Source organism: Lissotriton helveticus, chromosome 2_1 (assembly GCF_964261635.1).
Source record: "Lissotriton helveticus chromosome 2_1, aLisHel1.1, whole genome shotgun sequence".
In the NCBI taxonomy this organism is placed as follows: Eukaryota; Metazoa; Chordata; class Amphibia; order Caudata; family Salamandridae; genus Lissotriton; species Lissotriton helveticus.
Genome location: NC_136059.1, coordinates 327035099 through 327060196, shown reverse-complemented (window position 1 = coordinate 327060196; position 25098 = coordinate 327035099). Strand labels below are relative to the sequence as shown.

Below are 25098 nucleotides of genomic sequence, written 5' to 3'. Positions count from 1 at the left end.
CCATTGGCTGTCCAAGCAAGTAACACTGTATCGCCAGCATAGAGGAGAGCGGGAAGGATTTATTGTTGACATATGCCACATCTGCCCCAACATTTATCAAGTCAGTTTCCAAGTCATTTACATACAGCAAACAAGGTTTTGGGGTCAGTACACAACCCTGGCGCACACCTCACTTGACCAGGAATGAAGGAGTGCCCTCACCATGGCCACCCAAAGCTTCCAGACGCCGAAAGAACCCAGTTAAGATGTCTTAAAAAAGCGACCAGGCCTGCATCCAGGCCTAAAGACGTTTTGATCTATTTACGCAGTCAAATGCTCTTGTTAGATCCATGAATGCCATCCGCAGGGACATTTCTATTCATGTGTTATGTTGTGTATGCCTTTTCTTTTGCTTAACTGAGCATGTCGCTTATGCTTTTGTCCAAATTGTTATAAAAGCGTGAAATTAGCATATTTTAAGATAACTGAAAACAACATTAGCACAATTAGATATCTGAAAAGAAGAGCGAATTAAAACATCCATTAACACGCGCTTCTAATAAACACAAAGACTAGTACAAAAATAAATTTCAGTTGGTTCTCAACTCAACGTTTCTGGAATTGTAAAGAGCGCACTCAACACAGGGTGCAAGCACAAAAGGCATCAAGCAAAAAAATAATTAACAAATCCTACTTCATTGAATTAACATCTGTTAACTGCACTTGCAAATGCAGCAATTTGTCTAAATACACTCATTTTTACGTGGATTTCTTCACATGGAAATTCGTTTTGAATATGAAGAACAAAAGTAAAAAAGCACAACTGTGCAATTCTGTATGTATACTAACCCTATGAGTGTAACAGGCTAAAAGCCATACCGTTCTTTGGCTTACTCCTGGGGTGCTGTGAACCACAAGAAAATACATAAACACATGCAAATCATACGTATACGCCTACATTAACTTCCAAAATTCTTGCAAATTGAGCTCCAAGTTGACAGATGATATGAAAAGTATGACAAAGTGAAATAGCACTAAGTGATGTCTGAAGAATAGCTGATGATATACATGCCAAAAAATACTGGGGCCTATTCACAAAGGTCAACTTACACATAAATAAACCTGCATGTGTATGTTTATTCTTATACTTGTGAGTAACACTTTGGGCTGTTCACCATTTACGAGCGTAAAGTTAATAAAAAGTGGAACTTATGGCAGAGTAGCGTCGCTCGACTGCTTTTGAGTAGTGTAAATGAAAAAGTGCGCTTATCGTGTTATGAGATGTGGTGTATGATGTGTGAAATACACAGACATGCAGTCTTTATTGTATTTCTTATGATTATAGTTGGCTTGGCTTGTTACTGTAATGAGTTGTACAATCGGACATTTTGGGGCAGATTTACTTGCATTTCATGCAACCCAATGCAGTAAGGCAGTGAAAGGCAGATAGCAGAAATATGCCATATTTAGATAGGTATGGCACATTTCTGCTGTCTCCTAGCACAGGTGCAGTGTGAACCATAGTGCAAAGGACATCTTCCTGCTCAAAAACAAAAACAATTCTTAGTGGCATATTCCTCTGTCTGTATGTGCTGCAGAATATTTCTCCTCGTTTTGCTTTGCTAGGTAAGGTGTAGAATTTCGAAACATTCCTAAGTTTACTAGTTTTCGTAAATCTGAAAATGGGCAAAAATCCATGGGTTGCTACATGTGAACGCCATGCTCCACACATGCAATGCCTTCCCAACACAAGGTAACTCATGGCAGCTATATGTATTGCCTTACAATATTTTGCATTTGCTAAACTACACAAACCCACACAAGTGTTTTTAATTGGCTTAGTAAATACAAGAAATAATTGTTCTTCGTGCTTTGCCATAAGAGTGACGCAACTCTGATGCAACATCTTTCTAAATCTGCCCGAGTGTATATTTCTGGGCCAGAGCTGGCATTGTTGAAGGGAGAGAGAAATGGAAAGATCTACTGGGATGGGCATTGTTACTGTCATCACATATCTGAAAGCCATTGTGAGATGTAAAGAAGTAATGCCTATTGTGTAAAGATTATTTGGGACCTGTAGTCCTGAATTAGATGAAAGTACTAGAAGGTCATTCCAGGATTTGACAGTGCAATAGGAGAGGGAGCGTCCTCCACTGTAGCCATGGTGGATGATGGGAGTGTGTGCGAAGGTGAGGGATGAGGAATGCAGGTTCCTGGAGGGTGGGTGGAAGTTCAGGTGGTGGTTAATGTATGGAGGGCCTTGCATGCATGTGTTAGCATCTCGAATTGTGGATGTTCCTGAGTTGGGGATGATGTGGGTCCTTTTGGGGAGGTCGAGCTTAAGTCTGGTCCTCAGGTCAGTATCGTTTGGAGTATCTCGAGGAGCTGGGTGGGGATTCCTGCATAGAGCGTGTTGCCATAGTCATAGTCCCGCCGGCTGGTGACTAGAGCTTGACTGATGGTTTTCCTTGTGTTGACGGGGAGCAATCTGAAGATCTTTTGGAGCATGCTGAGGGTGTGGAAGCAGGCGGAGGAGACTGTGTTGAGTTGGCATTTCATGGTGAGTTTGCTGTCCAGGATGATGCCAAGGTTGCGGGTGTGGTCTGTCAGTATATAATACCACAGCGAAGCATAGGTTAACATCTTTAACTTATCTGCTTATCTTAAGCAGTTGCTGCTTGGGTTGTTTCCAATCTGTGGATTGTAAGCTAAAGATTGAGCATGAGGATGCAGCTGATTTTCCAGGTTCTGTTGTTAGGATGTCATGTGGTGTAGTTGTCTTGGAATTAGCCATGTTTTCAACTGTCTTATGAAGTGTATAGTCTCCTGGATACTTCAAATGCTGGCTGGCAGTGTGTTCCAGAGTTTCGGGCTTGTATTGAGAAAGAAGTGCCTCGCACAGATTTATTATGGTAAGGTGGTACAATAAGTGGTGCAAACCTGGAGTGCAGTATCCTCAATTGTTTGTATTGCTTGAAGTTATCTTGTAGGTATACTGGGGATTTTCCTTGGAGGCTCTGTGATCAATGCAAAGTGTATTGAGCATTGCCCTTCTTGCTATAGGGGACAAGTGGAGTGATTGCAATTCTGAGTCATGTGTTCTCTTGGGTGAAGGCAGAGAAGTATTGCAGCAGCATTTTGAATGAGTTGTATTTTGAGAATGATGAATGTGGGTAACCAAGTTCTAGGCTTTTGGCATAGTCAAGCTTGGAAATTATGAGTGTGAGGATGACTTGCAGTTTCTGTTGGTATCTAAGGTACTGGAGTATGCAATGTAGTGTTTCATTGTGTAGAAGGCACTCTCGTTTATGTTGTGAACGTATTGTAACAGATATCGGTCTGAATCCATGGTTACCCCCAGGATTCTGACTTCTTGTGATGCCATATGGCTGAAGGGTGGTATTTTTGTCATTGTCCACAGGCCATAAGCTCTGTCTTTTTGATATTTAGCTTTAGAATGATGGTTATTCATCCTCCATGTGTTTACGGCCCAAAGGCAGTCATCAAGTTTTAAATTGTAGAGGACTTCCAAACCATAATTTTTTTTTAAGTATGTCATATATATAGTAATAACAGGTGAAACTGAATGATTTAATCAGGTTAGGCAAGGTCAGGAAGTGTTGAATATTATAGGGGATAAGATGGACCCTTTTGGGATGCCACAGTGTTGTGGGTGAGGAGCTGAAATGAAAGGTGGTTTCAAAACCAGTTTGCGGTCACAGCTGAGAGGCCAAGAATTCAATGGGCGTTAGCTGAACTCCCTTTTCACATTTCACATATAGTATATCAAACAAGATTTTGCTGTGTGAAGAGATTGCACAGATGTACTAGACATTGAGTCATGTTGTTCTATAGCCAGCAACGTTCATGACATTTTCAATTTGTGATACAAACATGTCACTACCTAAACCTACCAGTCATTCAGAAGCACTGTCCAATCAGGAAACTCCAGATTCCAATATGGAAAGGTGCTTTGATTAGCCAATTGTGCTGAGGCAGAGTTACCACAAGTGAGGTAGGACTTATATTTGACTGGCATTGCTCCTGCTTACATTGGCCTGATGTGAAATATAGCCTGGTAAGATAATGTATCTGCTCTACAAATCGTTATTTTGTGCAGGAGCCAGATAGTTTGTTAGGTTAATATGGCTGCTGCAGAGGGCTGCAAATACTCTGATTAGCAGACATGTGAATCTGATCTGAAATTACCCACTTTGCCTGCCATGTCACTAAGAACTGCCATAACAGACTACCTTTCAACTAGCATTTGCAATGCAATAGGTCTCGCATTCACGCGAGTTTGAACTATTGGCATTGTAAATGACAATGCCTTTTACTAATGTTTTCGGTTTTAAAACATAAATAAAAGGCATTGTCATTTAGAATACTAATAGCTTAAACTCTCGCAAATGAGAGACCATTTGCATTGCAATAAAGGGCCTTCTAGACCGCTTGATAGATTGTAAATATCAGAGGAAGAGACCGGCCTGTGATGTCTTCAAAGTAGTAATAAATAGCGCAGTGAAGAAGATGTGTAAGTGTTGTAGATTATACAGACACAAAGTGTGAAGTGAGAGCTACGTATGATCCAAGCTATAAACAAAGCGCTCCAACAACTTTCGCTCTGTGATTGCACTATCCAGGCTCAAGAAGGAGAGCGGGAGAGGGAATGGTATTTCCGGCCCTCAACGTGATTTGAGTGTGCAGTGTGGCATTGCATAATGTCATTGCTATCTTTGGCTAATTAAAAACACTCCAGCTGTAGTAGGGCTCTGGCTTCACCTCCTGGTGCAGGATGAGCTGTGCTTTATGGAAAGCATGGAGGGAGGGAGGGATGGTCTCGGCTGCAGCTCCGGCCCTGTACAGTGCCCACGCTATTATTAGTGAGCGAGAGGCGCTGAAGTAGTGGTATTGGTGGTGGGGGTACTGGTATTGACAGTGGTACTGGTATTGGTGGTGGTGGTATTGGTGGTGGTGGTATTGGTGGTGGCGGTATTGGTATTGGTAGTGGTGGTATTGGTATTGATGATGGTATTGGTACTGGTATTGGTGGTGGTGGTATCGGTTGTGGGGTATTGGTGGTGGTGGTGTTGGTGGTGGTGGTATTGATACTGGTGATGGTGGTGATATTGGTGGAGGTGGTATTGGTGGAGGTGGTATTGCTGGTGGTGGTGGTACTGGTGGTGGTATTGGTGGTGGGGGTATTGGTGGTGTTGGCATTGGTGGCGGTGGTGGTGGTATTGGTGGTGGCAGAATTAGTCGTGGTATTGGTGGTGGTGGTATTGTTAAATGTTAAGCATACTTATAGAGCGCACTATAACCCCTCGGGCATCCTGCCGCTAGCGTACATTAATTTAAATCATACACCCATATTGCAGTTGGGGTCCTACCAAAAGAGGTTCTAAGGCAGCACCATTAGGGTAGAGCCAGGTCTTTAATTTCTTTCTAAACTGCAGAAGATCTTCCACCTGTCTGAGACTGGTCGGAAGGGCATTCCGCAGTCGGGCAGCTGCAGAGCTAAATGCTCTTCCTCCCAGTTTTACTCTCTTAAACCTGGGCGCCTTTACAAGTCTGGATGAGGATGATCGCAGGCTTCTGATGGGGTAGGGGCATACCATTGAAATTTGCTCTGCAGAGAGATTTAAACGGAATCCTCTGTAATACTGGGAGCCAGTGGAGCTCCTTAAGGGCCAGCAAGGCTGATTATCGCTGAGGTTTCATAATTGCTAATTTAGCCACAATTGTTTGACTTCTATGAAGTCTCTCGCTCAGGTATTTTGGGGTCTCCAGTAGAAGGGCATCGCAGTAATCCAGCCAGCTCAGAACAACGCTTTCTACTATCTGTGCCCTAGTTGGAATTGGCAGCATTGGGAGCATCTTCCTTAGTACTCTTATAAGGGAGAAACTGGTCCCCACTGTTTTATTTACAGGAGTTTCTAAACTCAACCTCTCATCAATTTTTACTCCCAGTTTGCGTACCACCTCAAATGGTGTCAGTGGCTTATCCACTGGGATTGACCAGAAATTGGCCAGGAGCTGGCATGGAATTTGCTGGGCTGCACAGCATTAGATCTCTGTCTTATCACTATTAAATTGTAGAGAGTTATTTTTAAGCCAGCGTGCAATGTCCTGCATTCATGTGTGAATGTTTTCCAGTGATAGTGATTGGTCCCATTCCAGAGATAGGATAAGCTGAGTATCATCTGCGTAATCCACCATGCTGACATTATGGGACATGATGACAGAGATCAGAGTGCTCAAGTAAATATTAAATAGTATTGGACTAATTGCCAAGCCCTGAGGTACACCATGCTGCATTTTAGTGAAGTCTGATTGATATGGGGGTAGTGCTACTGCCGGTCCTTAACTTAGTGGCAAGTTATTCTGAAGCTCTGCTTATGAAGTTGGTTGAAATTAAGAAACTCCACACTTTTTGAAGCAGGTTAAGTTTCCTAAACTTACGTAAGATAAGGTGTATACTTTTGGGCCTTCCAGGTGTGATGATTTCCTGATGCAGAATGTCTCAGAGATCTCCAGCAAATACATTTTGAGTGTGGGTGCTGGACATCCACCATTTTAGGTAAGATGTGTGGGAAGGAGGTCTTTGAACTGAGGTCAATGTTAGAAATTGGGGTTTCTAGTTGGCAGAGGTAGGTACCTTTGTCCAAATAGGGACCCTTGCTTCTAATCAGGGTAAGGGGGATACACACTTTAGATAACTCCTGCTCACCTCCTTGGTAGCTTGGCACAAGTAGACAGACTTATCCCAAAGGCAATGTGTGTAAAGTATTTGTATCTAACACTCACAGCACCGCAGTGAAAACACCATGAATGGACACTGCACCAGTTTTGAAAAATAAAGTATCTTTATCTAAACTAAACAAGACCAAAACGACAAAAATCCAACATACACAGTTAAAAATATGACTTTTAAAAGGTTTAAAGAACTTGTACCATGGAAAACTATGGATGCTTGACTTTTCACCAAAGGACCTAAAGCTGTATCAAAGTTCACTAAGCCAAACAGCCGCAGCGTCGGAAAACAAAGAGATGCCACACTCCTGAGACCCTGAGGAGGCGATGCGAGAGTCTCGCTGCACGCAGAGGAAGGGTTGCCTGGATTTCGGTCTGTATGGGGAGTGATGCGTCACTTCTTTGTTCTGATTGCCACCCACAGGTGATGCGTCAGAAGAACTTGCCGCACAGGTACGATGCGTGGAAATTTAGGATACATAGGCATTGTATGGTGCTACGTCGGTCCTTACTTAAACAATGGCCCGCTCCGTGCTGGTCATAAACGAGTTGCACAGCTGTATACACATAGTGTTCCAAATGATTCACTTTCACCATAGTTTTTCCATATTTAATCCATTTTATTTCCAATTTTTATCCAAACTTCATTGTCACGCCAAGGATACGAAATTCATTAAAACTTCTGCGTATTAATACTTCAAGACTGCCTATCCAGGCTTAAACATGAGCATGTACTGAATCTCGAGTCCTCCAAATTATGCAAACATTACATCACACCCAATGCATTTCGCTATAAGCTTCGTCAGGGGTATCTGATGTCAAACTGCTCCATGACTCTTTCCGTCTTAACCTCCATTTCTACGTCGGTCCTTGTCAGCCATGATCCCTCGATGCATCGATTCTTGCAGCAACGACCGGCACTGCGATGGTTTTTGCAGCGGTGCAGTGATGCGTGGAAATTCTTCTCATGCCATGAAGATGCGTCAGAAATACAGCCGCAAGAAGAGCGATGTGTTGATTTCTGTAGTTCTTTGAGTTTCTTCTCTCTTCCAGCTCCCAAACAGTAGTAACAACATCCAGAGACCCACAACTCTCACAGGAACCTCAAGGAAGGTCAAAACTCACAACAGCAGAGTTCAGGGGAACTGGGGGTGAGATCTTTGTGTCCCTGAGAATTCTTAACAGGAGGCAGCTCACTTCAGGCCCTTAGAGATCTCCTTCAAGCAGGGTACACAGCACACAGCACACAGCAAAGTCCTTCTCCTTTCCTTGGCAGAAACAGCAACTGCAGGCCAACCTCAGACACACAGCAAGGGCTTTACTTCTCCTCAGTCTCTCCAGTTCTTCTCCTCGGCAAAGGTTCCTCTTGAATTCCAGGAATGATCTAAAGTTCAGGGATTTTAAGTCTAATACGTATACCCCAAAATGTATTTGTGCAAGGGGCTCTGAGCCCAGTTCAAACCAGTTGTGGGGGTACTCTGCCAGTGCACAACAACATCCTTTGTAAGTGTGGGCCTTGGTCCCAGACACAACACAGGGAGGCGGAGCCAGCATTGTGGAAGGTAGGCACAGCCTATTCAGGTACAGGTGCTACTCCTCCCACCACTCCAAATGCAGATCAAACCTATTCAGCCTAGTCATCCAGACTCCTGGAGTCACGGCACCTCCCCAGCCCCTGTCACTCCAAAGCCAGACGGTCAATCTCAAGTAGGCAGAGACACACAGGAAGGTTGAACAAGAAAAATAGTCACTTTCTAGAGGTGGTATTTTCAAATACATAATTTAAAAACCATCTATAATAATAGATGTGTTATTATCTTCTGAGTTCTGGGGTACTAACTCCATTTTTCTATCCTATCCCTATGGGAAGATATGCTTGTAAAATGTTACTAAGCATCCCCCATTCCGCCCTAAGAGCAAGATAGCCTTTCAATAGTGAAAAACGAAATTGACACTATTTCACTATCAGGACATGGTATACACACCAGTACATGTCCTAACTTTCATATACACTGCACCCTGCCCAGGGGGGTACCTTGGGCCTACCATAGGGGTGTCCTACGTGTAAGAAAAGGTAAGGGTAAGGCCTGGCAAGTGAGTGTACTTGTCAAGTCGACATGGCAGCTAACAAACTGGGCACAGGCACTGCGGTGGCAGGCCTGAGACCTCTTTTCAGGGCTACCCATGTGGGTGGCACAATCAGTGCTGCAAGCCCGCTAGCACACTTACTGCACTTTATTAGGGACATACTGGTAAAACATATATACCAATCAGGGGGAACCAATCTCAATATCAATTTACACGGAGAACATATGCACTTTATCATTGATCAGCAGTGGTAAAGTGCCCAGAGTCATATAGCCAACGAACACAGGTCATTAAAAAATAGGAGGAAGAACCAAAGGGTTTGAGGATAGCCCTGCGAAAAGAGCCATTTCCAACAGCCAGCATAATATTTTGACAAAAGAACTTGATAACCTTTCATTTCACAGAGCTTGAACAGTTTAGAAAATAAAAATAAAAAAACACGAAAGGTACTTACAGTCTGGATATCAAGAATCTACTGGAACCTAATTGTGTCCCGTATTCATGTTCAGACCACACAGTTGATCTTAACAGATGACAGTGTCATGACAGAGAAAAGTGAGACAGAGAAGATACAGAGTCTAAAAGGCTAGAAAAAGTACCCATCAGCCCACTCAAAAGTGGAATCTCGTCATCTGGGTTGTTCAGTGTTGGAGAAAGGTGTCCTTTAGGCTCCTCCTCAGGGAGAGTCTGAGGTTGCCTAATAGCGGACCCAGGGATCAAGCATCCAACCAACAGATGACAGTGTGTGAGCGGAAGGGGCAGAAGTTGCAGTGCTCAAAAGAAAAACAGGAAAGGAAAATAATCCTCGTGATTTAAAAATACCTACTTTGATGACATAAAAAACTTTATTGGGTCTGACCATCAATGTGGTATTGTTAAAAGCAGTATGCTGATAGCATGTAAGGAATTGCTATCCACCATATATGTTAGTTGGTCAACATGTTTCAGCCTAGAGCGGCTTTCGTCAGGACCTATGATTTGCTACTGCAACACTTACTTATTGTGATTTAGAACGTGATTTACAACCACTCTCCAATTATTAAAAGGAAGATGGTGTGTCTTCTCCTGTGTATACAAATGTGGGAAACAAAAGTAAAACAGTATTAGTAATATGCATATCTGTAGCATAAACCTCACAACTCTGTATAAGTAGAATGTATGAAAAAATGTAATTCTAACTCACCCTAGTTGCAGGGAGAAAAAACCTCACCTCACCTGGCAACTGCTCAGGGTGAAAGGAGGCCACGCACTGTAAATAAGCGCATGGGTCTGAAGTTAATTTCAGAATAAGACTATTATAGTCACAAAAACATTTCATTAGTGATACTACTAGACAAAATGGCAAAACTAGATTAGGAATGTATGCAGATAAGGAAAGCGTCAAACTAGAACCCTCCATTAGGCCAACTCGCATGATGGTCAGAGTGACCGATTAGCCATTACGTGAGGAAACCAGGACGCCTTTTCCTTAATTCTCAAATAATTAATTAGTTCTCAGTCAAAGATTTAACGCCTACAGCACTGTTTGTTAGACAGAAAACAACCGCATAATGAAGCGCCATAGCTCACCTCTCCGTCGTTGCCTCGGATGGAAACCTGAGCCGAGGGGGAGGTGGTGATGCTGAGTTACAAGCGGTGTTTTATCTGAAAATAGCGGACCTTAGAGGGAACTCCCGATGTATGCGTTCCCATTGGCTCGCTATGTGTACATAGTATTGGCCACTGGTGGCAGTCCGAGCCTCCGAGCGGGGCTGTAAGAAGCGGTAAAAATGTAGACCACTAGAGAGAGCCATTACGGTGACACTGAGTCCGTTAAGGTAGCGGACCTTGTAGGAAGCTCATGGACGGAGTATTCTGATAGGTTTGCTGTCTGGGCCAATAGCTGTTTGCTTCGTTAGAAACCTCGGAGCAGAACTAAGCGAGGCAGTATTCCGTGATTGGTTGGGTGTAGACCAATCGTAAAAAAGCCGATTTAGCGTAGCTAAGTCCGTAAAGGTAGCGGACCATATAGAAGACTCATGCCGGAAGTGTTATAATTCGTTCACTTTTTGGATGTGGGCCACTGGCTCGCGCACAGCCTAAAAAATGCAGTTAAATTAAAGCTATGCGAGGCAAAGTGACATCAGTGGTTAGATGTAGACCAATCGGAACAAACCAGTGTAATACAACGAACACGAAGTTCGTTTGGAAAAAGGAAGTGTGCTAATCAGCTACCTCGAAGTTCAATCTGTCAGGGCAAAGGACAGTCGATCCTTCGTTCACCACATATCATGCAATCTTGTCTGGATAGGTTGTCTGCTTCCAAAAGAGAAGAGCAAGGCAGACCCAATGTAGGCAAATAGACCCGCAGACAAAATCACATATCCAAACAGTCTTATGAGGCATACATATGTATAAGTGTCACAATGTGGTTTCGATGTGTACAAAGTCCAGCGTGGCCAATCTAGACTGTGAAGATAATGTGTAATAGAAGAACAGATATCTGCTTCCTACCGGTGCGTAGTCAAGCCATTGCTGTTCTAAAAACTAATAGCACATAAAAGCATAAATGTGGCCCGCAATGAGACAGTGCTATGCGGTCAACACTGTATAGAAAACCGGGTAGTTTTCTGCTACATGGGCATGTGTCAGCAGTATAACACTCTAGCCAAACAAACTGGAGCAACAATATGCCAGGTGTATACAGACATATAGTATTTAGTAATATCAGCTAAATGATACATTGTGTCAGCTAAGTGATACTGGATGTTGCCCTCAGTTTAGGCTCACAACTGCATCCACGGGATGTCGTCGTTCAAACCTTCCGTATCACTACGTAATTTATAGACCCATCTTTGTTCTTTCCTGAGGAGAAAAAGTGGGATGTCTGTGACATGACTGGGTATATATGGTTGCTCTAAGATTAACCATTTCAAATCATCAGGATTGTGTTTCATATCCAGAAAGTGCGAGGTGAGCCGGGTAGCCTGCTTGTTGCGTCTAATTGTGCTCTTATGCTCTTGTATGCGCAATTTAATTTTTTTCGTCGTCATCCCTATGTACCTCAAACCACAAGGACAGGTAATTTGATAGATGACTTTGTCTCTGTTGCAGTTAGTATGGCGTTTGAGTAGCCAAGGTCGAGTGGTGCCAATGTCGACTGCAAGAGTCTTGCTTGTTTGTGCACACACTGAGCAGTTACCGCAGGGATGATGTCCTTGCACTGGAGGGAGGTTCCACAAGCTGGAAGTGGATTCTTCGACTCCTTGTCGAGGTCTCGTGTGGACCAGTGCGTCTTTCAAATTAGTGCCTCTTTTAAATGAGAACAGTGGCAGAGGAATGTGTTCTCCTGAGCTGTTCAAAATTCGCCATTTCTGTCTAATGATTTTCTGGATCTTAGACGATGAGGTATTGTATGTGGTCACACATACCAACCTACCAATAGGTGGTTTCTCAACTGGAGGTTCTAGTAGGGCCTCTCGATGATTGTTCGCAGCACGTTTTAAGGACTTGCGAACTAGAGTGTGAGGGTAGCGCCGCATTCTCAACTTCGTGGAGAGATCTTTGGCCTTTGAATGAAAATCTGTTAAGTTGGAACAATTCCTCCGAACCCTCAGGAACTGCCCAAACGGGAGGTTCTCCCTGAGGGAACGGGGATGGTGGCTGTCAAATCTCAGCAATGAGTTACGTGCCACGGTAGGTTGGTATGTGTGACCACATACAATACCTCATCGTCTAAGATCCAGAAAATCATTAGACAGAAATGGCGAATTTTGAACAGCTCAGGAGAACACATTCCTCTGCCACTGTTCTCATTTAAAAGAGGCACTAATTTGAAAGACGCACTGGTCCACACGAGACCTCGACAATGAGTCGAAGAATCCACTTCCAGCTTGTGGAACCTCCCTCCAGTGCAAGGACATCATCCCTGCGGTAACTGCTCAGTGTGTGCACAAACAAGCAAGACTCTTGCAGTCGACATTGGCACCACTCGACCTTGGCTACTCAAACGCCATACTAACTGCAACAGTGACAAAGTCATCTATCAAATTACCTGTCCTTGTGGTTTGAGGTACATAGGGATGACGACGAGAAAAATTAAATTGCGCATACAAGAGCATAAGAGCACAATTAGACGCAACAAGCAGGCTACCCGGCTCACCTCGCACTTTCTGGATAAGAAACACAATCCTGATGATTTGAAATGGTTAATCTTAGAGCAACCATATATACCCAGTCATGTCACAGACATCCCACTTTTTCTCCTCAGGAAAGAACAAAGATGGGTCTATAAATTACGTAGTGATACGGAAGGTTTGAACGACGACATCCCGTGGATGCAGTTGTGAGCCTAAACTGAGGGCAACATCCAGTATCACTTAGCTGACACAATGTATCATTTAGCTGATATTACTAAATACTATATGTCTGTATACACCTGGCATATTGTTTCTCCAGTTTGTTTGGCTAGAGTGTTATACTGCTGACACATGCCCATGTAGCAGAAAAACTACCCGGTTTTCTATACAGTGTTGACCGCATAGCACTGTCTCATTGCGGGCCACATTTATGCTTTTATGTGCTATTAGTTTTTAGAACAGCAATGGCTTGACTACGCACCGGTAGGAAGCAGATATCTGTTCTTCTATTACACATTATCTTCACAGTCTAGATTGGCCACGCTGGACTTTGTACACATCGAAACCACATTGTGACACTTATACATATGTATGCCTCATAAGACTGTTTTGATATGTGATTTTGTCTGCGGGTCTATTTGCCTACATTGGGTCTGCCTTGCTCTGCTCTTTTGGAAGCAGACAACCTATCCAGACAAGATCGCATGATATGTGGTGAACGAAGGATCGACTGTCCTTTGCCCTGACAGATTGAACTTTGAGGTAGCTGATTAGCACACTTCCTTTTTCCAAACGAACTTCGTGTTCGTTGTATTACACTGGTTTGTTCCGATTGGTCTACATCTAACCACTGATGTCACTTTGCCTCGCATAGCTTTAATTTAACTGCATTTTTGAGGCTGTGCGCGAGCCAGTGGCCCACATCCAAAAAGTGAACGAATTATAACACTTCCGTTCCATGAGTCTTCTATATGGTCCGCTACCTTTACGGACTTAGCTACGCTAAATCGGCTTTTTTACGATTGGTCTACACCCAACCAATCACGGAATACTGCCTCGCTTAGTTCTGCTCTGAGGTTTCTAACGAAGCAAACAGCGATTGGCCCAGACAGCAAACCTATCAGAATACTCCGTCCATGAGCTTCCTACAAGGTCCGCTACCTTAACGGACTCAGTGTCACCGTAATGGCTCTCTCTAGTGGTCTACATTTTTACCGCTTCTTACAGCCCCGCTCGGAGGCTCGGACTGCCACCAGTGGCCAATACTATGTACACATAGCGAGCCAATGGGAACGCATACATCGGGAGTTCCCTCTAAGGTCCGCTATTTTCAGATAAAACACCGCTTGTAACTCAGCATCACCACCTCCCCCTCGGCTCAGGTTTCCATCCGAGGCAACGACGGAGAGGTGAGCTATGGCGCTTCATTATGCGGTTGTTTTCTGTCTAACAAACAGTGCTGTAGGCGTTAAATCTTTGACTGAGAACTAATTAATTATTTGAGAATTAAGGAAAAGGCGTCCTGGTTTCCTCACGTAATGGCTAATCGGTCACTCTGACCATCATGCGAGTTGGCCTAATGGAGGGTTCTAGTTTGACGCTTTCCTTATCTGCATACATTCCTAATCTAGTTTTGCCATTTTGTCTAGTAGTATCACTAATGAAATGTTTTTGTGACTATAATAGTCTTATTCTGAAATTAACTTCAGACCCATGCGCTTATTTACAGTGCGTGGCCTCCTTTCACCCTGAGCAGTTGCCAGGTGAGGTGAGGTTTTTTCTCCCTGCAACTAGGGTGAGTTAGAATTACATTTTTTCATACATTCTACTTATACAGAGTTGTGAGGTTTATGCTACAGATATGCATATTACTAATACTGTTTTACTTTTGTTTCCCACATTTGTATACACAGGAGAAGACACACCATCTTCCTTTTAATAATTGGAGAGTGGTTGTAAATCACGTTCTAAATCACAATAAGTAAGTGTTGCAGTAGCAAATCATAGGTCCTGACGAAAGCCGCTCTAGGCTGAAACATGTTGACCAACTAACATATATGGTGGATAGCAATTCCTTACATGCTATCAGCATACTGCTTTTAACAATACCACATTGATGGTCAGACCCAATAAAGTTTTTTATGTCATCAAAGTAGGTATTTTTAAATCACGAGGATTATTTTCCTTTCCTGTTTTTCTTTTGAGCACTGCAACTTCTGCCCCTTCCGCTCACACACTGTCATCTGTTGGTTGGATGCTTGATCCCTGGGTCCGCTATTAGGCAACCTCAGACTCTCCCTGAGGAGGAGCCTAAAGGACACCTTTCTCCAACACTGAACAACCCAGATGACGAGATTCCACTTTTGAGTGGGCTGATGGGTACTTTTTCTAGCCTTTTAGACTCTGTATCTTCTCTGTCTCACTTTTCTCTGTCATGACACTGTCATCTGTTAAGATCAACTGTGTGGTCTGAACATGAATACGGGACACAATTAGGTTCCAGTAGATTCTTGATATCCAGACTGTAAGTACCTTTCGTGTTTTTTGCTGTCAAGTTGGGGGACTAGGTACTTTTTCGGTCTATAATAACAATTTCCCCTTGGGCCCTCCACCACTCCCTTTGTCCTTCAGTTTAGAAAATATACAAAGTTAACAGCTTTACATCACAATGGAAAGGTTCCAATCATGTCCCGGAACCCTGTCCTAGCTGTGGACATCATGAGGAGTCAATTGCCCACCTGTTTCTTGCATGCCCGGCGTACAAAAATGCCAGAGAAAAGTGTCTCAAACCAGCATGCAGGGTGTTGGGCTTTATGAGCCATGTTGCAGCCCTGCGCATTTTGAAAACTGATACCTCCTCTTTGACAATTGTTTGTGGTGTGGCCAAATTCCAGGGGCGCGCCTGGCTAATCAGACAAAAGCACCGTGACATTTGCAAGGCAATTACAACTGCCTAACAAAGAACTTGATTTTGGACCAGTGTGCTTACCGCAAGTCAGGATATAATATGGGTCGTAACCTTCCTCTGTGCCGTAATGGAAATTTTGGACCTATGGATTAATCACCATTTTATAGATATGATGTTATATTTTTCTTTTTTTGTCTTATCTCTATGACATTTTATTATCTGTGCTGAATTTTTAACTGTCTTTTAAAAAAAAAAAGGAAAGAAATCTTTATATAATTTTCTTTTTTATTCTGTAAATTGCTTTTATGGTAAATTTTTTATCGAATAAAGTCTATCACACTGATATACAAAGTTGTGATTCAGCCTACTTTACAACCTTACACCATTCTGCTTTAGATACCATCTAATTTTAAATAGAATTTAAATGTAGTTTCACGGGGGAGCTGGAGAAAGTCCCACAATGAATTTCATTGTAAGGTTGTGACAAAAGATGGATAGTTCAATCACATTTCATTTAAAAGCACAAGTCAAAACTGCATGGACTTGAAGAAGGACATAGTAAGTATGGACCCAAATGGATAATTGCCTGGACTAAGTGAAAGTGACCATACTTGAGGTCAGTGGCAGCGTTTCTTCAACAATCTTTATCTTCCTGGATAAATAATTTTCACAAAAAATGTGAACTACATGAGTTAATCATTCCTTCAAATTAGTTATGCTAACAAAACTTGTAAGCTACAATGTGAAACTTGAATTTTTACATGCAGGCTATGTTAAGGGGGGCATTATCCTCAGCTATGACCAAACATTAAAGTTGTGCTCTATAGGTGCATTCGTACAACAAAATAGGGGGAAGAATATTGAAAGATAAGTGAACCTAAGGAAGTATAGATTTACTATTCCTAATGCCACATCTACATACCGTGAACATATATTAATTGCATGGGTACATATATGTGAAGTGTGCCTATAAAAGCAGAAGGCAGTATGTATATTATGGCTGTAGTGACATGGCCATCGTAAACATACAGCTGCCTTTTACATTTCCTGTATCATAGGCAACGGTACTCTGGTAACCATGGATATAGTAAGCTGGCTGCAAACATGCCAACTATTTTATAAGTTACCTTGTAGGTCCAGGCCCATGCCTTCCCTCAGGGTCCATGAAAAAGGACATAGCTGCCTTTGCATGTCTGCCGTTTTCCACATCAAATATCACTGCTCTCCTTAATACTTCAATAATGTATTTATATGGGGGGGGCGTGGTTTGGATGCCGTGGAAAATGGCGGCTTAGGATTTCACCTCCTCCCGTGGCGAAGAGTTCCCTATGCTTTTTGTACGGTAACCCGGGTGCAGAGCGGTATCAAACGACGGATTGAGCAATCGGAAAGTGCAGTCTCCCAGCTGCAGGCTTTTGAGGTCTCTCCACGGAGAAAATCGTGACTCGACAAGTCCCAGAGCACGGCCGGCAGAGATGAGGCAGCGGGGCTCATGAGGTGCTTCAGCCCGGTGGACGCCTGACAGAAAAAGGTGATTCCTGCGCACAGGACAACTATATGACCAGTAAGTGAAGCGCATGTTACAGAGGAGGCACTTCCCACCACACACCATTCTTCCCGGAGACCTTGGTAACGGCAGCCACCAACCGCACGTTCACTCTCGTGAAATGGCGGCTGTACCCTGAAGGGTAGAAGGGAGACCTCAATGAACTCGTGTGTGCCGCACGACTTGAGAGCTGCCCCTACACGATCGCTCCCCCTGATTTAGATTGCTCACCGGAGCGGGCGGTCAAATTTCCGCGCTGGGGGCACACAGTGGCTGCTGAAGGGCGCTCACACGGGGAAGACGAACATGAAGAAAATGGCGGGTGCTGAATCTCCGAGCACGCAAATGAAAGTCTAGCGGCTTACCGGTCGGCGGTGGGAAGTGTAGGAAGTGAAGGGAGCGTCCCAAAACACAATGAACACGGCGTAACTGAGCAAATATACTGCGCAAAAATACTGTCTATTACGAAGGAAGCAACAAAGGCACACATGAGGCAAGGCTGGGCATGTAGGAGGTGTGTGATCGGTGTAAAGAGCTAGTGATACAAAGACCCAGTGGTGTTAAACGTAGAGCCAAAAGAGACATGGCGCGTGTGGAAGGTCATAATGCTGGAAATAAGCCACATGATAAAACTGCCCTCTAATATTTAATGCTCACTGGCAACACAGCGCTCATTGGGGCAGCACTGGAGTGTAATCTCAATATACTGGTTCAATAAAGTAATCACGCTGAAACTGACGGGTAGTGGTCTGCAAACACCAGCTGCTGTCACACCAGATAAGGTCAGAGGTTGCGGACAGAGCTGTCTACGCTGATATTGGGGTCATTGCTCGGCGGAACAGCTAGGAAGCATAACCTGTGAACAAGCGCAGGTCCCATGCGCAAATTTTCAGGGTGCCACTTGAGACCTCAACAACCCCGAGTTAGCTGCTTTACATACCCTCAGTGGCCGACCGAATATAAAAGTGGCCCATGCTGAGTTAACAAGAATGTAATCTCTGATAGAAGGCATAACACGAAGGCCCACTCAGTCGGCGAGGACTACTATTTGTTGGATGCAGGGTATTATTGCTGACCACCTGATCACCTTGTGGCAAATCATGTCATCTATAATAGCTGAGTGCTTGTTAGCGCCTTGATACTGAGCCTCTGTTACCATAGCATATACTATAGCATACATACCCCTACTACTACACACCAGTGAATGTCCGCAAACTTTTGGAACCATACAATTGGCTTTTGAACGGTCCTAAATCTGAAGGCCTTGTAGTAATTACCCCCGCTCTTCACATTCAGCATCATGGGCGAGAAGGAAGGGAAAAATCTTAAGAGACTCAAGGCAGAGCCGCCAGCGCCGATCTCGCCTATCAAAGGCAGGAAAGATATCAATGACACAATGGAGATAATTTTAAACAAATTGGCAGAGGTGCATGATCCAGCAAAATCCACAAAGGAGGAAATTACAGCCATTAGACAAGACATTCGCGACACGAACTCCAGACTCACTGACACGGAAGCGAGGATAAGCCATCTAGAAGACTCTGAGAAAAGCGTCTGCAAAACTCTCAAAAACCTCACTGTGTCCTCAGATCACATGTCAAGAAAGCTGTCTGAATTGGAGGACAGGAACCGTAGGGGAAACCTACGCATCTTTGGCATACCGGAAGGCTCAGAGGAATCCTACGGCTCCTGTGTTTCCTTCCTGGAATCATGGTTTTCGCAAGCAACTAATCTCAACTTTCATCAACCGCTTGAATTCGACAGGGCCCAGAGGGTTCCCGGTAGAATAACTCTGAACCAAAAACGCCCTAAGCCGATCGTCTGCAAACCCTTGCGATATCAACATGTAGCGCAGATACTGTCCTTTGTACGTAAAAATAACCATATTTTATGGAAGTCAAGTAAGGTCTACATCTCACAGGATTACAGCAAGGAAACAGTGGACGGCTCTTCGACCGAGACTACGCACGCTGGGCCACCAGTTTGGTTTTGTAGGCCGCGCAAAGTTTCGAGTGGTCATCCAAGGTTCCCCTCAGATCTTTTTTGATCCACTGAAGCTAAAGAGACTCCTTGATGGCCTGTAGGACGCCAACATGGACACGATGGCGCCGGATCCTGTACCTTTTTCTTCATAAGTATCCTTTCATATATATCAGCTTTTGGTCCACAGCTTTTTGACTATGCTTCCGCTTCCAGGAATCACACTTCGGATAATCCTTGTTGTGCCTGCCACGCTTGCCTCAAGGGCTGCTGACTGTTGTCTATTGATTATATCAGGATTGTTCACTAGCTAAACGTTATAGTAGGAATACTTCCACCACCTTGGGGTACTCGATAGTTCAAAGGTCAACTCTAAGTTTGCTGTTTTGGGCAGGTCTTGTTTCATCATATATCTTCCATCCGAGTTCAATGTTTATTATATATGGACATCAAAGTTGCCAATTGGTCACTGTATACTATGTTACTGATATTGATCCATTCATGCGTTCTTCAGATTAGAGGCAATGTAATTGGGAGATGATTCACCTTATTTAGTCAGGTTTGTTTCAGCTAGACAGTACTGAAGTATACTTGTACCCATCTCTGTGCTAAATGGTATTGTACTAGCCTGACATAAATCTATTCATTTCATGTGGGTCTACGACTAGAGTTAGCACCACAGAGATAATGCAACAGAGATTGACATTGGTATGCTGGAATTAGGGCCTTAAGTATCCCTGCAAGATACTGGAATGTCGTAATGCTTTATGTATCTCGACTCAACTCCATTAGTCTATTCTAGTTTAAGGTTGTATTGACTTATGCACCTAATGTTTTATAGGTTGGTCAAGTTTCAAATTTCACAATGACTTTTGTTCAAAGCCATGGGAGGGCAGCCATTTTCCCTCGTCACCATGCCTACTAGATTAAGTCAGGGTGGGATGGGTGGGTTGGGTAGGGTTGGGGGTTGGGGTAGGTGGGGGAGGGGGGTGGGCTGGGATGAGAGTTTGATTTTTACTTTGCTTTTTCTGTATGTTGTTATTGTTTGCTGTCTAGTGTGGTCTGACAACTTACATGTCAATTGCTTATGTGACACTGTTAATTGCTACACAAGTGATATTTACCTCAGGTACGTAGATACTTCAATGTCACTATATGGGGTTAATACCCCTTGTTCATACAGACTCAGATATTGTAATCTCCGCTTTATAGACCTTGTTACGTATGGCTTGATGATGTGTATGTATCTCAGGTTCCCTAACGTCTCTAATTATCGCCTATATATGGGAAGGTCCGCTGCTCAGACAAGAGCCATATCTATAGCCAATCATGATCCCTCAACACAACCTGATGACACACTCCACAATTAACACATCACTTGGTACCACAAAAGTGGACAAACTGAAAATACTTTCCCTTAATGTCAAGGGTCTTAATCAGCCAATTAAAAGGCAGAAGATCCTGGACTACCTACATAGACAGAAAGGAAATATTGTCCTGTTGCAGGAAACTAAGATTGATGCTAAACAATTCAACACTCTAAGGAACAAATTCTATGTCGAGGTGGTAGGGTCTGAAGCCATAGGCAAAAAGAATGGCGTCTTAACACTGATAGCGAAAAAATAAAATGTTGATCTGCTTTCTTTTACAGCTGATACTAGAGGGAGGTGGGTCACACCTAGGTTGATTAAAGATAGCACGGAATTCTATGTCACAAATGTCTATGCCCCTAATACCAGTGACCTAAGCTTCTGGACAGATCTCTCTAAACAAATTGAAATTATTCTCGATTCGGCTGTACATGTTTTGGCTGGTGATTTTAATCTTCCCCTTGATCCGACTCTCAATAGAGACTCCAGATGTACTTTCCGTACTAATAAATCACACAAAGCCTTCACTAACCTGTGCACTCAATTTCACTTAGTAGACTCGTGGCGACTGCAGAACCCCACCGGGAGAGAATATACATTCTACTCCTCTCCTCACGATTCGTATTCACATATCGATTATCTCCTTATCACACAGAATGGCATCCCCAGAATAGACGAAACGACGATAGAACCAAGGGTCATATCTGATCACTCGTGCATCTCATTATCCATTTCTAATGTGAAACCGTCTACCCGTCAATCGGTTTGGCGGCTAAATGAGGAGATATTAGAGAAAGAACAGCATCGGGCAGCCATAGAATCTGCTATCAAAACTTACCTGGTACTCAATAAAAGGGGGGATTCTTCTGACCTTACCCGCTGGGAAGCCTTGAAAAGCACAATCAGGGGAGTCATGATCAAAATCAGGTCAGCTATGAATAAAGAACACAATTAGGCCCTAGAAACCCTCGAAAGAGAGATATCAACTCTAGAAAACAAACATCAGACAGATCGAGCTGGAGCTATAATGAATGAGTTGGCTAATAAGAAATATGAATACAATAAAATCATAAGTAAAAGAGCAGGGGTCTGGCTAGATAGGAGAAAGAAGTTTAAACTCTGTGAATCAAACAAAGCGGGCAAGAGCCTAGCCGCATATCTAAAATTCAAGGTGCAGAGGAACACGATTAACTCCATTAAAGATCATGCCGGGGCGACCCACTCAGACCCAGACAAGATTGCCGATATATTTAAGGACTTCTATGAAACTCTCTACGCGAAAAACAAAACAGTAGAAGAGGCCAAAATTCAAGACTACTTAAATGAATGTGACCTTCCATCACTCTCCACTGATGAACAATCGGTTGTTAATAGCCCAATCTCGATCTTGGAAATAGAGAAAGCAATTAAATCCCTAAAGTGTGGGAAGGCCCCCGGCCCTGATGGGTTTAGTGCTAGATTCTACAAGTGCTTCCCTTCTCTCTTATCGCAACCTCTATTACATCTGTTCCAGGAACTCAATGACACGGGGCAACGAAAGGGTACACTGTCTGAAGCTAATATTGCATCCTGCCCAAGGAAGGGAAAGACCCGACACTCCCTACAAATTATAGGCCTATTTCCCTTATTAACCTTGATTGTAAACTTCTAGCCATGATCCTGTCCAATCGTCTTCAACGAGTCCTTCACAAACTTATTTACCCCTCACAAGCAGGCTTTTTGAAACACAGGTTGTCCAGTGACAACACCAGAATATTAGCGCATGTCATTAAACAGGCGAAACTCCTTAACACTCCCACAGCGGCGATAACGCTAGACGCCGAAAAGGCGTTCGATAAAGTGGATTGGACGTACCTATAAGGCGGTGCTAAATAAATTTAATCTGGGGAAAACCTTTACGAGATTGGTAATGTCCCTATATTTCTGCCCTTCGGCCATAGTGAGAGCGGGGGGATCGTTCTCCTCCTCTTTCCCACTCCAACAAGGAACAAGACAGGGGTGCCCCCTCTCCCCCTCATTGTTTTTATTAGCGATTAAACCCTTCCTTCAACACATAAGAAACAACGATGTCATCGCTGGTATTCCCTTTAATGGATGCACGATAAAGCTGACCGCATATGCAGACGATGTTCTGGTTGTTTCAGAGAAGGCGGAGGAGGCTATCCCTGCCATTATGTCCACTATTGATGAGTTCTCGCGGGTCTCAGGGTATAAATTAAAAAAAGATAAAACCGAAGTTAAACTATTGAACAATATGGGCAACAAGGATATAATTGGCGACTCCGGCCTAACTTGGCAACCGGACTGCTTCAGATACCTAGGGCTAGACTTTGATAAGGACTTAATCTCCACGTTAAAAATCAACGAAAATCTGATACTAAAAAAGATCTCCACACTGTTAGAGGGGTGGTCACCCAAGTACGTTTCATGGTGGGGCAGGGCGGAAACCCTGAAAATTATGGTGACTCCGCTGGTAGACTACTTGGCAAGTATGTTACCAATGACATTCACGGAAGACTTTCTAAATAAGGTTAATAAGCTTTTTGGTACTTTTCTCTGGCAGGGGAAGAAACCCAGGATATCAATGAAAAAGCTACAGCTAGCTAAAGACAAAGGCGGCCTGGGTCTCCCCAACTTTAGAAATTACCAGACAGCGTTCCTCTGCAAACAAGGAGCACAAAGGCTTATTGCGAACCCAACCTATACCCCATTATGGTTAGACATTGAGAAATCTCTTATCGGTAATGTCCCAATCCCGGCCTTGCTTTCCATGGACCTCTCCCACTTGCCCCATTCTAAATACATTATGCTGAACACAAGACGCGCCCTTTTAAGACTTATTCAGTCCCACAAATCCAATATAAAAATTAAAAAATCCACAATGGTGGCCCTGTGGTGAAACCCTTCCCTTAAGAGCGAAGGGAAACCACTTTACTGGGAATCTTGGTCTGTGAAAGGCATCAACTTAGTGAGTGATCTATTTGATGGGACACACCCCTTACCGTTCTCTTCACTCCAGGCTCTACATAATCTAACACCTATGGACTTTTATGACTTCCTGAAGTTGAAAGTCCTTATCTCGACGCGCCATCTCAAACCCTATGTTCCGTGGCTTCTGACCCAAACACCACGCTTCCTGGCTGCTGGTCATTTTGTCTCTAAAGTATATAAACTCCTTCTTCCTCTACCCAGGAAGTTACATAGACAAAGTGAACTTAAATGGGAAGCGGAACCCAACTCTACGGGACTAACGCTTGGCTGGGACATGATTCATAACACTGCCTTCTTGAATAAAATCTCCCCAATCATTTCCCAGACCAAATATATGTTGCTAAATAGGACATTTTGGACACCAGATAGACTTTTTAAACTCCGCTTGAGAGATAGTCCCAACTGCTGGAACTGCCACTCAGAAGTCGGGGACCTGGCCCATATGCTTTTTAACTGTCCCTCTCTAAAACTATACTGGGGGAAAATATTTGACTGCATAGAACACATATTCAGTTTTAAGCCTACAAGGGAATTCATATATGTCATATTAGGAGTACTTGACTCGAACCTACCTAATGCACATGACCGCCATCTACTGGACCTAATGCTCACACTGGCCTGCAAGGTAGTTTTATGTAAGTGGAAGAATACATCAGAGGTATGTTTTAAAATCTGGCAAGATTGGTTATCTTTTTTGAGAGGAGCTGATAACCCGGCGTTGCATTCCTCCTCCTGGCGCTCTTCGCATAAGAAACTCTGGAAATCTCTTGATGCGTCTTCATTCACATTTGACCCCCGTGATATGCTGTCTATCCCTAGAGTGTAATCTAATACTGCATACTATTTTGTGACATCCTATGTATCACTCTTTGGCCCACTGGTAGCGGCAACACCTATCCCCAGGTATATCAGTGTAAGCATGTACAGATCACTGGTCTTACTGAAGATCTAGGGATACCGTCAAAGACAACCCATATGTAACATTCCTTCTATATGTATCAACTGAGTCCTTCGTTTCTCTTGGATCGGACCTACTGACAGCTGTATTCATTTGCTTTGTATTTGTATATTTATTTGCTTTGTATTTGTATCTCTGATTCCATGTAACATCACAAGATGGTGTATTGGCTTAATTTTCTGTTATTTACAACAACGCATGTAATTCAGTATATGTATTTGTCGAGTTAGTGTCTTTAATTTATTTATTTTTCTTCCTTTCAATAAAAATGATTTGAATTAAAAAAAATAATGTATTTATTTGCCACTGCACCCCCTTAAATTCGCAATACAAACATGGACTTTTTCGAAAATATTGCTTAGATCTGTCTAGACACATATGACCGTGTTCATAATGGGAACAGCCAC

General features: G+C 43.3%; 1 protein-coding gene across 2 annotated transcripts in view; it reads left to right on the top strand.

The window, feature by feature from the left end:
• ADAMTS12 (ADAM metallopeptidase with thrombospondin type 1 motif 12) overlaps nt 1-25098 on the top strand; it is a 2873463-nt gene that overhangs the window by 986979 nt on the left and 1861386 nt on the right. The window lies entirely within an intron of this gene.